Source organism: Mustela lutreola, chromosome 1, assembly GCF_030435805.1.
Source record: "Mustela lutreola isolate mMusLut2 chromosome 1, mMusLut2.pri, whole genome shotgun sequence".
Lineage (NCBI taxonomy): Eukaryota > Metazoa > Chordata > Mammalia > Carnivora > Mustelidae > Mustela > Mustela lutreola.
Window position 1 is genome coordinate 165498465 of NC_081290.1, and position 15053 is coordinate 165513517.

Consider the following 15053-nt stretch of genomic DNA (forward strand, 5'->3'; position numbering starts at 1 on the left):
GATGCTGAGTGCTTACTCTGTGTCAGGCACTGTTTTATGTTTTTTATAACACATCAATATACAAAACAAAACAATGTATCAGTAAACAAAACAAGACCCTTGCCCTGATAGTGTTTACATGAAAGCAGAATGGAAAGAGAGGGGAAGAAGGCAAACTTTGACATTAGATATAAAAACTAGTAATTATATAGTACGTTACAACAAGCAGACATGAATCTGCTGCCCGATGGTAGGGTGTTGCAATTATAAATAGGGAGGGCCTATTGAGAAGAGACATTGATGCAAAGACTGAAAGGAGTGGAGAGTCAGATACGCCCATATCTAGGCAGAGCCACTGCAAAGTTCCTGCAGGATAAATATTGGGAAGACTCAAGAAGCAGCAAGAAGGTGATGTGATTGGCATAGAGCAATGAGGAAAGAATGGTAAGACGTGAGATAAGAGTGCCAACAAGGATCCAGATCACATATGACTGTAAAATCCTATGGGACTTGGGGTTTATTCCTAATAGAATAGGAAGCCACTGAAGGAAATTGAGGAGAATGACATGGCTTATTTTTATTTTGAGAGATATATTTTGTTGCTTTGCTCAGATTAGATAGAAGGAAGCAATGGTAGATAGAAGCTAGGAGACCAGAGAGGAGACTATGGCAATATCTAGGTGAAAGGAGCTGGAGACTCAGACTATGGGCTGTAGCTAGGAAAGTGGTAACAAGTGATTCCAGAAATATTTTTTAAAGATTCTAGAAATATTTTTTAAAGGTGAAACATACATTATTTCCTGATGGTTTTGGATATAGGACATAATAGAATGGAATCAAGGATGACCCCAGGTTTTTGGTCTGAGTGAATTAAAGCATAGAGTTCCCATTCACTGAGCAGAAAAAGACTCCTGGAGGTATATATTTGAGAGGGAGGAGAAGGAGTGAACATGATACTTTAAAAATTTCTATTAGATATCCAAGTGGAGCTTGTTAGTGGAAAGCTAATTTACAAGAGAGATCTGGAATGGAAATGTAAACTTGAAAGGCATTGGAATATATATGCTATTTAAAGCCATCAGACTATAGGCCACAAGAGATGAGAACAGATAGAGATGATGAGGCCCAAGGAATGAGCCTGTGACCCTCAGTCATTGATAATTAAGAGGAAGGGACCAGCAAAGGACCCTGGGGTGTGGCCAATGAGGTGCATAGAAAATCAGGATAGACTGGTATCCTAAAAGCCAAGCACAGAAAATGTACAAATGAGGCAAGAGTTATCAACTGAGTCAGAACTACTAGAGAGTCCATTCAGATGAGGACAGATCTAGCAATGCAGATCCGTGACCTTGATGAGAACAGTTTCAGTGGACTGGTGTGGCCAAGGGATTTACTGGATTGAGTTTAAGAAAGAATAGTAAAAGGAGAATTGAAGACAGTGAGTAGAGACAGCTCTTTCAAGGATTTTGTTGCAAAGGGGAACAAAGGAATAGGTTGGTAATTGGCAAGGAAGTGAGGATGACTAGAAGGTGGTTTTGTTTTCTGTTTTTTTTTTCCAAGATGAAAGAAATAGCAATATAACAAATTTTTGTATGCTGATGGAACTGTTTCAGTATAAAATGGAAAAAATCATTGATGCAAGAGAGGGTCGAGGGAAGAATTGCTGAAGTACTGGCCTTGAATATGCAAGAGGGGAGTGGAAGCAAGTGATGAGTGCAGACTGGCTGCAGGTGGGGGCACAGATTTAGGTGTAGATAGGACAGCAGAGCATGCAGAAACAGATGCTGCTGATGAGTAGAATGTAGTATAATAATAACCACTGTTTATTACACACGTAGGTTGTGCTAAGCACTTAATATTTATAAAGAAATTCACAGAAATCCCAGTGTGGTTGGTACTTTCTTCCATATTTTACAGATCATGAAACTGAGGGTCAGAGAGTAGAATAACTTGCCCAAGGTCACACTGTGCCTGATGAGCAATAAAGTGGTGATGCCAGGACCTCAGCCCACACCTTTCTGACTCCAAAACCCATGGTGGTAACCTCTGCTCTCTGCTGTTTCTATAGGGGGTGGGTCTATGATCTCTCAGGCGTGGATCCTAGGGAGAATAATGAGGCATCTCCCCAAAGATCCATCAAATTCTAGCAGAAACCACAGCAAGATGGGAGTCAGGAGGCTGGAGTCAGCACAGTTTGTCATCTGTTTTCTGTTTTCTTTCTGTCCAGATGCTGAATTCCAAGTAACCACAAAATGGAAGCCCAAGGGAAATCTTCCCCCAAGAATACTATTAGCATTTACTGTTCTTCTCCATGGAAGGAGGAAATAGGAACTTGTCTATAGCCAATTGAGTAGGTCAGAGGAGGAGATGGAAGTGGAGGGAGGTCTAGCCCAGAGCTTCCAACACTAACTTATGCAATTGAATGCCAGATCTGAGTACAATACAAGGGTTGAGTACAGTGTAGTCTATCCTCTTGTATCACCTTCTATGTGTAGTTTGTCCAACCTCTAGAAAACTAGAACTAGACTATGCTTAAGACTAGAGAACACTTACTCCAACCTCCCACCCAGTGGGGAATGCTCTCATAAATGATCTTGCCAGATCCTCTTAGACAATTCCATTCATGGCAACCTCATTGCCTTATTGGACAGTTGACTCCATTATTAGACAGCCACAATTATCCTTTTTTTTTCTTTTTTTGCCTTAAATGTTGCTGAAATCTGCTTTCTTCTATGTCTTCCACAACTCTTCCCCCCACTGCAGTGATGTAGTTATACCTGTTCTGGAAGGCAGGTATCTGAGGATCCTTAGTATCTTCTGTAGGTGCAGAGAAGAGGTCATTTATCTATATAAACTTATAACTTCATGTGGAGGTCACAGGAGCAAATGAGGGCAACAGCCAGGGGCCCTGCTTTACGGAGCACTGGGCAGTGATGCTTTGGCCCTGGTGATGCAGAGTAATACTAGATTCGGTGTAGGCTCTGACATTATGTCTGTACTTGGACCCTCTGGCTTCCTTCTTCCACAGGTGTCTGCTCTGCCATGATTATCCTAGCAATGCTTGTTTGGCAGAGAGAGAAAGAGCCAAACAATCTCCCCGAACCACTCCCTCCTCAGATTATTCTGATTTATCTGAGCAGTCCTTACTTGTAATGAGCCATCCTTGAGGGAACCCTGACTTTATCACCTATCAAAGCAAGTACATAGCTTGAAAGAGAAGCTGTCAAGTCTAAAATGCCATCTTTCTCACAGAAAGAAGGAAATCTGTGAGGTGCCAGAGGCAATAGTGGGGAATGGTTCAGATGTGGTTTGTGCTATCCCTGCCTGTCATAGAGGAAAGGAAAGCCATTTCATAAAGTTCCCCAGAAGCAGGCTACCACACCAAGGTCCAGGTGTCTCTGGGGGAACACTTTGCTGCATTAAGGGGCAAAAGTAACACTTTTTCTCCTCCTTTAACTCTAAACTAGCTCTATCTGCTGTAATTTTTTGTCCCTAGGGACAGCTATATGACTAAACCATGAACTAAGGGGACATTCTATTCTGGGCTGGTGCAGTATGGGCATGGAGTCTTGTCTTCAAAGGGGTACAGGATGAGAAAAAGAAACTCAAATGCTCTGCTCACCTCACCTGCCTGTCCTCCTACCTGTTCCTGCAGTCCTACCCCAGACTCTTCAGCAAAGAAACAAGCATGACAGGAAGAGGACCCAAGAAACTGTGTAGCTGGCTGCCAGTGGCTGAAAGATGGTCAATCTGATTCCAGAAAGTAGAGGAAAGAGTCAGATGGATGGACAACAAGGGTATGGAAAAATCCATCACTTTAAGGCTCACTCTCTGCTATAATCAATTAAAACATTTCCAGGCTGATGAACTCTTTTCTTTCTGATTTCTTTTCAGTTCTGATGAACTTTTCTTTCTGAAAAGAGTTGGATACTAATTCATCATCCTTGACCCTGTTACACAATATAGGACAGTTGTTGACAAAGCCTGGAGCTATTTCCCTGGCGCTCTCTGCTGGGTGACCAGTCACAAGGAAGAAAACAATACAAAACAAAAATTGTAATGATAAATCCCTGCTATATCCCAGGTATCATGCTAAGCATTTCACATGTGTTAACACACTTAATCCTCCACTCTGTAAGAAGCAAGATGTTATTAAATCTTGCAGATAGAAGCACCTACCTGGCTCAGTTGGTTAAGCAACTACCTTTGGCTCAGGTCATGATCCCAGCTGGGGTCCTGGGATGGAGCTTTGCATTGGGCTCCTTGCTGGACAGGGGGTGGGGTGGGGAGCATGCTTCTCTCTCTCTCACTCCCCTGCTTGTGCATACTCTCTCTTTTCTCTCTCTCTAGCAAATAAATAAATAAAATCTTTTAAAATATAAATCTTACGGATAAGGAAACTGAGGTTTAGAAATGTTGAGTAGTTTATTGTACAGGGCTGAGCTTTGGTTAACCTGAAGTTTATTATACAATACCTTAGATTAAATGCATTATATGTCAATCCCTTCATAATAAATTCAGAATTATCTTGATTCTTCTTTGGATTTTGATTGAACCTAACATTGTTTGAAATTAAGTGGGTCTTGAATCATTTTCTGGTTAATTGGTAGCTATAATTTTAGGAATTACAGGATGATTTCCATAGAGTGAGTGTCAACATTTGGAGGGTGCATGGAGAGGTTGCCAAAAAACTTCTGGCCTGATAGAGTGGACTTAAATCTTGCTTACAATTCAATTGAATGGGGATATATTAAGCACCTGCTGTAGTTTAGTCCTTTATTAGGCATTAAGGGAGAGCAAAGTAAAGGCATTTTTTTTCCTTAAGCAATTTATAAATTGCTTGAAAAGACACAGAGTACAGTTGTATAACTACAAGTAATAATGTAGGTAAGTTATAACAAAGGCTCAAATGAGCTGTGGAGACAATAAGAACTCAAGGAGGTCAGAAGCCAGAGGTGAGAAAAGGAGAAGCTCAGACAATATTCAGTGTGGAAGAAAGCTTGATCTGGGCTTAAAGAGTGTAGTATTTGCCAGGGAAGAAAGAAATGGAGATCTTTTAAATGGGAGAAGGAGGAGGAAATATGTTCAAAGAAGAATGCTAACAGTGTTTGGGGGATGATGAGGCACCCATGTTGATTGGAACCATATAGGAAATATCTGAAGATCTGGTAGGAAATGTAATCAGGTATTGAATGCTAACCTAGAATGTGAACCTCATTCCAATGATCATGGAGATCCTTAGTATGTTCTTGAACAAGAAAAGTTTCCAGAAACTGAATCTAAGAGTGGCATTCTGGGGAAATAGTGGAGCAAAGCTTGTGGGACCAAAGATCATTTGGGGAGATTTTGACGTGATCAAGGAGTGAAGTCATGACCACTCAACCAAGGTGAAGGTGGGAGAGCAAAGCAAGGACTGAGTGGGACCCAATTCAGTAGACGTATGAATGGAGGACATAGGGAAGTGGGGAAGGAGTCAAGGATGACTCCATAATTTAAAGTCTTCATAGTATCAAGTTGTCATTCTCGTTTTGGAACAGGATCCAGATGAAAGTCTTTCTTGTTTGTGAAGAAGCAATGACCCAGAAGTCCAGAAACCTTAGGCTTTATCTCTATATTAGTAGAGGTTTTATCTCTATATTAGTTTTAGCTGACTCACCCCTGCCCTACCCACAGGCTTGAAGACTCCTAAAATACACTTTGAGTTCCCTTCTAGGAACTGCATGTAGAACTCTATATGAAGAGGACTGGGGAATGTTTATCTCTCTGCTTACCTCTTTGCCCCCATGCCTAGCATGGATTTCTCTCCAAAATTTAGACATTCCAGAAGCCCACTTCGAAATGCAAGAACTATTGTACATCATCCTGTGCCATTATGGACTCTCTGAGAATTTGTTCTTACAGAAGCTAACTAATATTCAGAGGGTAGACAGAGCTGGGCGTGTTAAACCTCATTAGCTGTGTGGTTGGGTCATGGTGCCCGCCCATGAGGATGTTAAATGGCAGCATTGTCAGGATAAGACAATGCAACTGTCCCACTGCATTAACAGCCCATCAATCCCTATAGCCTCACGCACAGCCCCCTCCTCAAGCCTCAGGCTCCTTGCAAAGACAGTGTGTGGAGGTTGAAGCTGACTAAACAGGAGGGACAGTAGCATGTGCTTTTTCAGGCTTCTGATGAACAAAGGACTGGTATAGACAGAAGAACGCTAAAACCTTGGGCTTCACCTCATGATAAGATCTGGAATTACCCATGTCACAAGAATAAATAAACAACAAAAGTGACTCCAAGTGGAACCTAATTTCTTCAGCCCTAGGTAGCCTCTTTTGTCATCTTAAGGGATAGAGTGACTGCAGGACAGCAACAGACAGGGCTGGTCTAAAACACAGATGGAAATGATTGGTTAATAGCTCCTTAGTAAGATTTCAAGGCAACAATAAATATCTGACCTGCTAAAACATAAATCCTCTATATTCTGAAGTATATCCTAAAATTCTGACTATCACATATCCATTGCTCTGAGAAATTGCATTTTGGTCGCCAAATGACAGGTGACCTCTTTCGAATTTCTCCAAGTGGGTAACACATAAGTCATGTAAAGTATCCTGTATATCTATTTTATTTTCTCCATTATTAGTTAATAATGTCACTTAGAATCTATACCATGCTTTGTAGATACATAATTTTTTGTTTTATATATATATATATAGATAGATAGATAGATACATATATATTTCTTTTCAGTGTTCCAGAATTCATTGTTTATGCACCACACCCAGTGCTCTATGCCATATGTGCCCTCCATAGTACCCACAACCAGGCTCACCCAACCTTGCACCCCCTGACCCTCCAAAATTCTCAGTTAGTTACTGAGAGTCCACAATCTCTCATGGTTTATCTCCCCCTCAAATTTCCCCCAACTCCCTTCTCTCCATCTCCCCATGTCCTCCATGTTATTCCTTATGCTTCACAAATAAGGGAAACCATATGGTAATTGAATCTCTCTGCTTGACTTATTTCACGCAGCATAATCTCTTCCGGTCCCGTCCAGGTTGATACAAAATTTGGGTATTCATCCTTTCTGATGAAGGCTTAATACTCCTTTGTATATATGGACCATATCTTCTTCTTTTTAAAAAATGTTTTATTTATTTATTTGACAGACAGAGATCACAAGTAGGCAGAGAGGCAGGCAGAGAGAGAAGGGGAAGCAGGCTCGCTGCCGAGCAGACAGCCCGATGCAGGGCTCGATCCCAGGACCCCGAGATCATGACCTGAGCTGAAGGCAGAGGCTTAACCCACTAAGCCACCCAGGTGCCCCTGGACCATATCTTCTTTATCCACCTGTCCGTTGAAGGGCATCTTGGTTCTTTCCATAGTTTGGCAACTGTGGCCATTGCTGCTATGAACACTGGGGTACAGATGGACCTTCTTTTCACTACAGCAGTATCTTTGGGTTAAATACCCAGTAGTGCAATTGCAGGGTGAAAGGGAAGCTCCATTTTTAATTTCTTAAGGAATCTTCACACTGTTTTCCAAAGTGGCTACACCAACTTGCATTCCCACCAACAGTGTAAGAAGGTTCCCCTTTCTCTACATCCTCTCCAACACATATTGTTTACTGTCTTGTCAATTTTGGCCATTCTAACTGGCATAAGGTGGTATCTCAATGTGGTCTTGATTTGAATCTCCCTGATGGCTAGTGATGATAAACATTTTTTCATGTGTCTGTTAACCATTTAACTTCTTTGGAGAAGTGTCTGTTCATGTCCTCTGCCCATTTTTTGACGCAATTATCTGTTTTATGTAGGTTGAGTTTGAGGAGTCCTTTATAGATCTTAGATATCAGCCCTTTGTCTGTACTGTCATTTGTGAATATCTTCTCCCATTCTGTGGGTTGCCTCTTTGTTTTGTTGACTGTTTTCTTTGCTGTGCAGAAGCTTTTGATCTTGATGAAGTCCCAAAAGTTCATTTTTGCTTTTGTTTCCTTTGCCTTTGGAGACATGTCTTGAAAGAAGTTGCTGTGGCCGATGTTGAAGAGGTTACTGCCTATGTTCTCCTCTAGGACTCTGATGGATTCCTGCCTCACTTTGAGGTCTTTCATCCATTTTGAGTTTATCTTTGGGTATGGTGTAAAAGAAGGGTCGAGTTTCATTCTTCTACACATAGCTGTCCAATTTTCCCAGCACCATTATAATTTTTTAGTTTAAAAAATCCAAGAGATATTAATAATAGTCCCAATTTATGAAAAAGGAAAGATTACATTTGTTAAATACCATATTTTACTTTCTAAATTTGAAAAATACTCTTTGCATATGTTAAAGATTTATAAATCAGATAGCTCTTATAATTGTTATATATGTTTTTATAATATAGTATCCAGTCTTAAAGGAAAATGGTTACTAAATAGGTACCATATAATACAGTATTATCAAACTAGTCCACTGGCAATGCCTTCATAGTGTGCATTTTGACAAGATATGTTGATGGAATGAAAAAAGGAGAAAAGTTCAGAGTATGGAATTTTATGGAGAGGCAGTATCATCAGACCAGGGACCAGAGGAAGTAATCCAGGCCAGCAGTTCAAGGGCTCTCTACATCTTAAGGGTGGGGATAGAGAATGCATGAAAGGTCTTGAGTTTGCCAACCATAAACACATTCATGTTTTTGAGGTTGGGGGCATTTATGTGTATTATTTAGTATTTTGTGAATACATTTTAGCCATCCTCTCTGTGATGCCAAGCTTTCTGTCATCTACATCATAATGTCTTTTACTGATTCCATGACACATTAGCTTATATCAACATTTCTCAAACATATGAGGCCACCATGCACTTATAAAAGTGGACTTCTTTAATGTAACATCGACAAGAGCTCAAGATAAAAATTTGTACATTTTCCTTCTGTGACAAACCAATAGGTTTGTGAGGCATTAAGCCTCAAAGACTGGGATTGGATCCTGATCCTATGATTCTGGATAAGTAATGTTAACCTCCATGCTTCAGTTCTTCTTATCTCTTGCCCTAACCAAAATTAAGTTGATTTCTACAAATTTGAGATCTTTTTTCTTATACTCCTTGTAGCTGAGAATTGGAAATTTTGGTAATTATTTTCTTTGCCTTGGTTTCCACTTTCAGACCATTTCTCCCTTCCTTTTGTAAAATCCTTTAAGGCTCAAATCAAATGGCTATCTCACTTTCCCCCTTTTCCCTAATAGTCATTTAAGGAGATTCTTTTCATATGGCTATATTTATTAAGATTTAACACTTGACTTGCCATCTTTCATTTTTCAATTCCTGCTTGTATCCTAGGCAAAGATAACACCCTACTCTAGACACCTGGTCTTGAATTTCTCAAGTCCAGTGACTTTCCCCACTTCAGCTGAGCCACTTGCTCCAAAATAACATGCTGGACATCATCCTCACCAGAAACTTTGCCTCCAAAATCATGAACTCAAACATTCACTTTTATACTAAAACCTGCTATTCTACCTCAGTTGCCACACTACTTGCATTGCATGGGTATTCTGACCTAAAAGCTCTCAACCCATTCAACCCTATTTCTATCCATCCTCCTCCTCCTGTCTTCACTTCTCACTTTATTCAGCTTAGTGTTACTATATTAATTTAATCAACCTATTTGCAAATAACTTTGAATCAATTATTTATTATTTTTTTGCTTCACTTACTTTGAAAAACCTTCAACAGACCACCTTCTCCATGCCCATGCCTGATCAGCTGAACATAGTAGGAGAAAACAATAGAAGTGGATAGATTGACATTATTACTGATGTCACACTATCCTAGGTCAAGTTCCCTGGAAATCTGTTCTGAGGATTAGAGATTCATGTTCTCTAAGATTCTGGCTGTTCTTATTTCCCCTCATATATTATATATATGGGTGGAAAACTGCCAAGAATTATATATGTAACTCAATCCTAACCCTGATCTTAATTACATATATATATATATATATATATATATATATATATATATAATTGTCATTGATTTAGGCAGTATAGAAGTATGTTGTGCCCTGATAAATGGCCTCCCATTCTTTTAGGGTATCATAACAAAGCTGGCACCTCACATGTGCCCACAAAAAAAAAACCTATACTATTGCATTATCAGTTGGCAATTTCTGGACAATAATAAGTAATAGGATAAGTAAATGTCATGGTGATGTATCTTTGCCTTCCCTCCTTGCTATATGGTGGATCTCCTGCCTAGATGGGATGTTATGCAGGATCCCATGTTGGTAAGACTTTAGATGGTGTGCCAGATGAGGGCCCCTAGTCATGAAAAGCAAGCCCATACCTAGAATTTATGTTAATGTCATCAAGATAAATCTCTGCTCAAGATGAGTCATTACGAGGAATTTCTGTTTCTTCCAGCTTGGAGTTCAATATAACCTACTTGACACCAAATGTTAGGTTGGTCTCCTCTAGGTATGATGCCATATTGGAGACTCAGCATTTGTCTCTGTTGTGAGCAGGTTAGACATTAAATCAGCCTTGAGCATCTCAGTTCAACCCATGCTGTTGAGCCCATACATTTCATCCATTCCTGCCACCATAGTTACCTCATTTGTGAACCCACGGTGCAAGTTGGGGAGCTGCTAACAAAGTCTAACTTAATTATTCATTGACTGGCTTAACTATTCTGGTGCTCTCTGGAGGGCATTAACATATGACCAAAAAATCTTCACACTTTAGGCCACTCCCATAGATCAGTCCATAAGTCCCCTTTCTGGTCCCAACTACTCAATCTGGTTTTTTTTTTTTTTTTTTTTTTCCCCTACAACCCCTTTCCAACAGATCAAACCATTCATCACTGTCATGAGGTCATATATAGTATTATCTGAGGCCACTTCAACTGCCACGCAAGGTAAACAACCAGGTGTGTCACTTGAAATTCTTGCCTGCTGGTAAAATTTAATGTCATTGCTATCTTTCAGGACCACCTCTGAGTGGGGCTAATGTACAGCAAAATTTCCTTTTTAGTTTCCAGCCACATACCAGACTAACCTATCTATGAGCAAACTCAATCTTTTTCTCCTTTATCAATGGATTATTTTACTGGCATGAGTTAAAAGAGGGGTGTCATAGGTGTGAACTGAATAGGAGATGCTAGCATAACAGTAGTGGTCCATCTGCTACTGCAGCTTATTCGTTGTACCCTCCACCACTGCTTGTACCTGATCTAGAGTTACTTCAATCTCCTAGGGGTTTTTGCTGAACCTGCCTGAACTTATTACTTGGTTAGTCTGATAGAGCTCAGTTCATGAAGGGCAGCTCTGGTGGCATGGCCACTTGATGTCCCAGTTTCAAATGTTCAGTCTCTACTAGCATCCTTTAGCATGCCAGCAGCTGTTTTTGAACTACTGTAGATGGCATGGCCTTACTACAGACTCCTAATTGTCTCCATTTAGATTTTTCTAGCAGGTGTTGATTCTATAGTGGGTTCATGAGGACTGCTATAAACTCCACATGGACTCTTCTCTCCACAGATACCTCTAATACCATAGGTTCTACCAGGTCTGTAGCACAAGCTTTAAGGCTGTTTTCATGGCCACCTGACCTGCTGTGGAACTCTTTCCTGCTCTTGGCCCTATTCAGAGCAGGAAGGCTTTCATTTCAGCCATGAAATGAATTGTCACAGTATTATTGAGTGTGGCATATGCTTCCTTCAGCACCAGAAGAGGCCTAATAAGCACTGTGTCCACCACCTTCTTATTGTTGGAATATGGGTGAAAAAATAGCCTGCTCTTTCTTTGGAAGGAATGTCCTGGTGTGTCCCAGATGCTAGATCCCTAAAATATGAACTAATATGACAAATTCCTTAATCTTCAGAGTTGTCCGCTGGACAGATGTCCACCTGCTTGCCACACTGACCTTGTCAATCATTATGACATTACATCCACCTTACCTTGGGTTACTAAATACCACCCCTTGTCCTCTACTATTTCACAGTTCTATCATCCTTGTTGCTATGAGGGAATTCAGTTCCATAAAAGACTCTCCTCTCATAAGTCCTAGCCTGTATAGGTCAGTCATGCTTGAAATTTTCATGCCTTTGGTACCCTTTTATGTTAGTGAACTCTGGGCTGGCATAACAAAATACCACTGACTAGGTAGCAGAAGTTAGTTTTTCATAGTTCTGGGAGGTAGAAGTCCAAGATCAAGGTTCTGGCCAATTTGTTTTCTGCTCAGAGTTCTTTTTCTGGCTTATAGATCTGGCTTTTTCTCATCATGTCCTCACATGGTCTTTTCCCAGTGCATGCCTATGATGGGGTTAGGGGGAGAAAGTGAGACAGAGTGCATACTTTCTACTGCCTTTTCTTATAAGGATACTCATTCTTTCAGATTAGAGTCTAAAGATCCTATCTCCAAATATAGTTACATCAGGGGTTAGGGTTTTAACATATGAATTTTGAAGGGATGCAATTTAATCCATAGCACCCACTCACTTGTGCATTCCTTACTGGTTTGATACATGAAGTGTCCTTTGGGTCCTCCCATGGAACATAGTCACTTGTTTTTTTCCTGGCTTTACATGGCATATCCATTGTAGCATGGTCACTTCTCTGAGCCTTTCCCTCATCTGCCATGACAATTTTGACATTTCTACTTCACTCATTGTGGGCCATCACATTTTCCAAGCTTCTGAGCATTTCCAAGAGCATCTTTCTAGCATATTAACGTCAGTTCCCACCAAACTTGCTGGGATGATGAGTCTTGTGTCTTAGAAGGGTATTGCCATATCAATAATCTCTCTCTCATCGAACTTTATATTCTGTTACTCCTGACACAACACTTTCAGGAGATAGTCACTTACATACCATCTTAGCTTCCACTACCACACATAGAGTAGATACAACCACCCCTTTGACACATAGTCTTCTTCCTCCCTTAGTAGGTCCAGCACTTTCTTAGTTGGCTTATGCTGAGGTGTGACCCTAACTATGGGTCTTTTACAAAACAAGCTAGGTGGAGTTATATCCTAAGAGTAGTGTGTATTTGGCAAACAAGAGGCCTCTGTTTGTTTGTTTATTTATTTATGCATTTATGTATTTATTTATGTTAAAGGTTTGGAATTCCAATTAGTTAATATATACTATAATTTTAGTTCCTGGTGTACAATATAGTGATTCAACAGTTGCATATACCACCCAGTGCCTATCACAACAGGTGCACTGCTTAATACCCATCACCTATTTAACCCATCCCCCAATATATCTCCTTTCTGGTAACCATTAGTTTGTTCTTCATAGTTAAGAGACTGTTTCTTGGTTTGCTTCTCTCTCTTTTATTTTCCCCTTTGCTCACTTGTTTTTTTCTTAAATTCCATATATGAGGAAATCATATGGTATTTGTCTTTCTCTGATTGTCTTATTCTGCTTAGCTTAGTGTAATACTCTCTAGCTCCATCCAAGTCATTGCAAATGGCAAGATTTCCTTCTTTCCTATAACCTAATAATATTCCATTACATGTGTATATAGCACTTCTTCTTTATCCATTCATCAGTCTATGGACTTGGGCTCTTTTGATAATTTGGCTATTGTAGATAATACTGCTATAAACATCAAAGTGCATGTAACCCTTCACATTAGTATTTTTGTATTCTTTGGGTAAATACCTAGTAGTGTGATTGCTGGATCATATAGTAGTTCTATTTTTAACTTCTTGAGGAACCTACATACTGTTTTCCAGAGAGGCTGCACTAGTTTGCATTCCCAACAGAGCAAAAAGATTCGCCTTTCTCCACATCCTTGCAACATTCATTGTCTCTTGTGTTGTTGATTTGAGCCATTCTGATGGGTGTAAGGTGATATATCATTGTAGTTTTGATTTGCATTTCCCTGGTGATAATTGATGCCTGGCATCTTTTCATGTGTCTGTTAGTCACCTGTATATCTTCTTTGGGAAAATGTCTATTCATGTCTTCTGCCCATTTTTTAATTGAATTATTCATTTCTTGGGTGTTGAGTTGTATACGTTCTTTATATATTCTGGATACTAACCCCTTATCAGATATGTCATTTGCAAATATTTTCTCTCCTAGGTTGTCTTTTAGTTTTGTTGATTGTTTTGTTGGCTTTGCAGAAGATTTTTATTCTGATGTAGTCCCAATAGTTCATTTTTGCTTCTGTTTCCCTTGCCTCAGAAGAAATATTTAGAAAGAACTTGCTATGGCTGATGTCAAAGAAGTTACTACCTGTGTTCTCATCTAGGATTTTTATGGTTTCAGATCTCACATTTAGGTCTTTGATCCATTTTGAATTTACTTTTGTGAATGGTGTAAGAATGTGGTCCAGTTTCATTCTTTTGCATGTTGCTTTCCAGTTTTCCCAATACCATTTGTTGAAGAGACGTTTTTTCCGTTGGATATTCTTTTCTGCTTTGTCAAAGATCAATTGGCCATATAGTTGTGAGTTCCTTTCTCGGTTTTCTATTCTGTTCTATTGATCTACGTGTCTATTTTTATGCCAGTACCATACTGTTTTGATTACTATAGCTTTGTAATATAACTTGAAGCCCAGAGTTGTGATACCTCCACTTTGCTTTTCTTTTTCAAGATTGCTTTGGCTATTTGGGGTCTTTTGTGGTTTCAGGGTTTTGTTGTAATTATAAATGGGATTAATTCCTTAATTTCTCTTTCTGATGCTTAATTATTGGGGTGTAGAAATGCAACATATTTCTGTATGTTGATTTTGTATCCTGTGACTTTGCTAAACTCGTTTGTCAGGTCTAGCAATTTTTTGGTGGAAGTCTTTGGTATTTTATAAAGCATATCATATAATTTGCTAATAGTCAAAGTTTTGCTTTTTCCTTGCAAATCTGGATGTTTTGTATTTCTTTTTGTTGTCTGATTGCTGTGGCTAGGACTTCCAATACTTAAATAACAGTGGTGAGGAAAAAAAAAAATTAACAGTGGTGAGAGTGGACATCCCTGTCTTGTTCCTGACTATAGAGGAAAAGCTCTCAGTTTTTCACCAGTAAAGATGCTATTAGCTGTGGGTTTTTCATGCATGACCTTTGTTATGTTAAAGTATGTTCCTTCTAAATCTACTTTG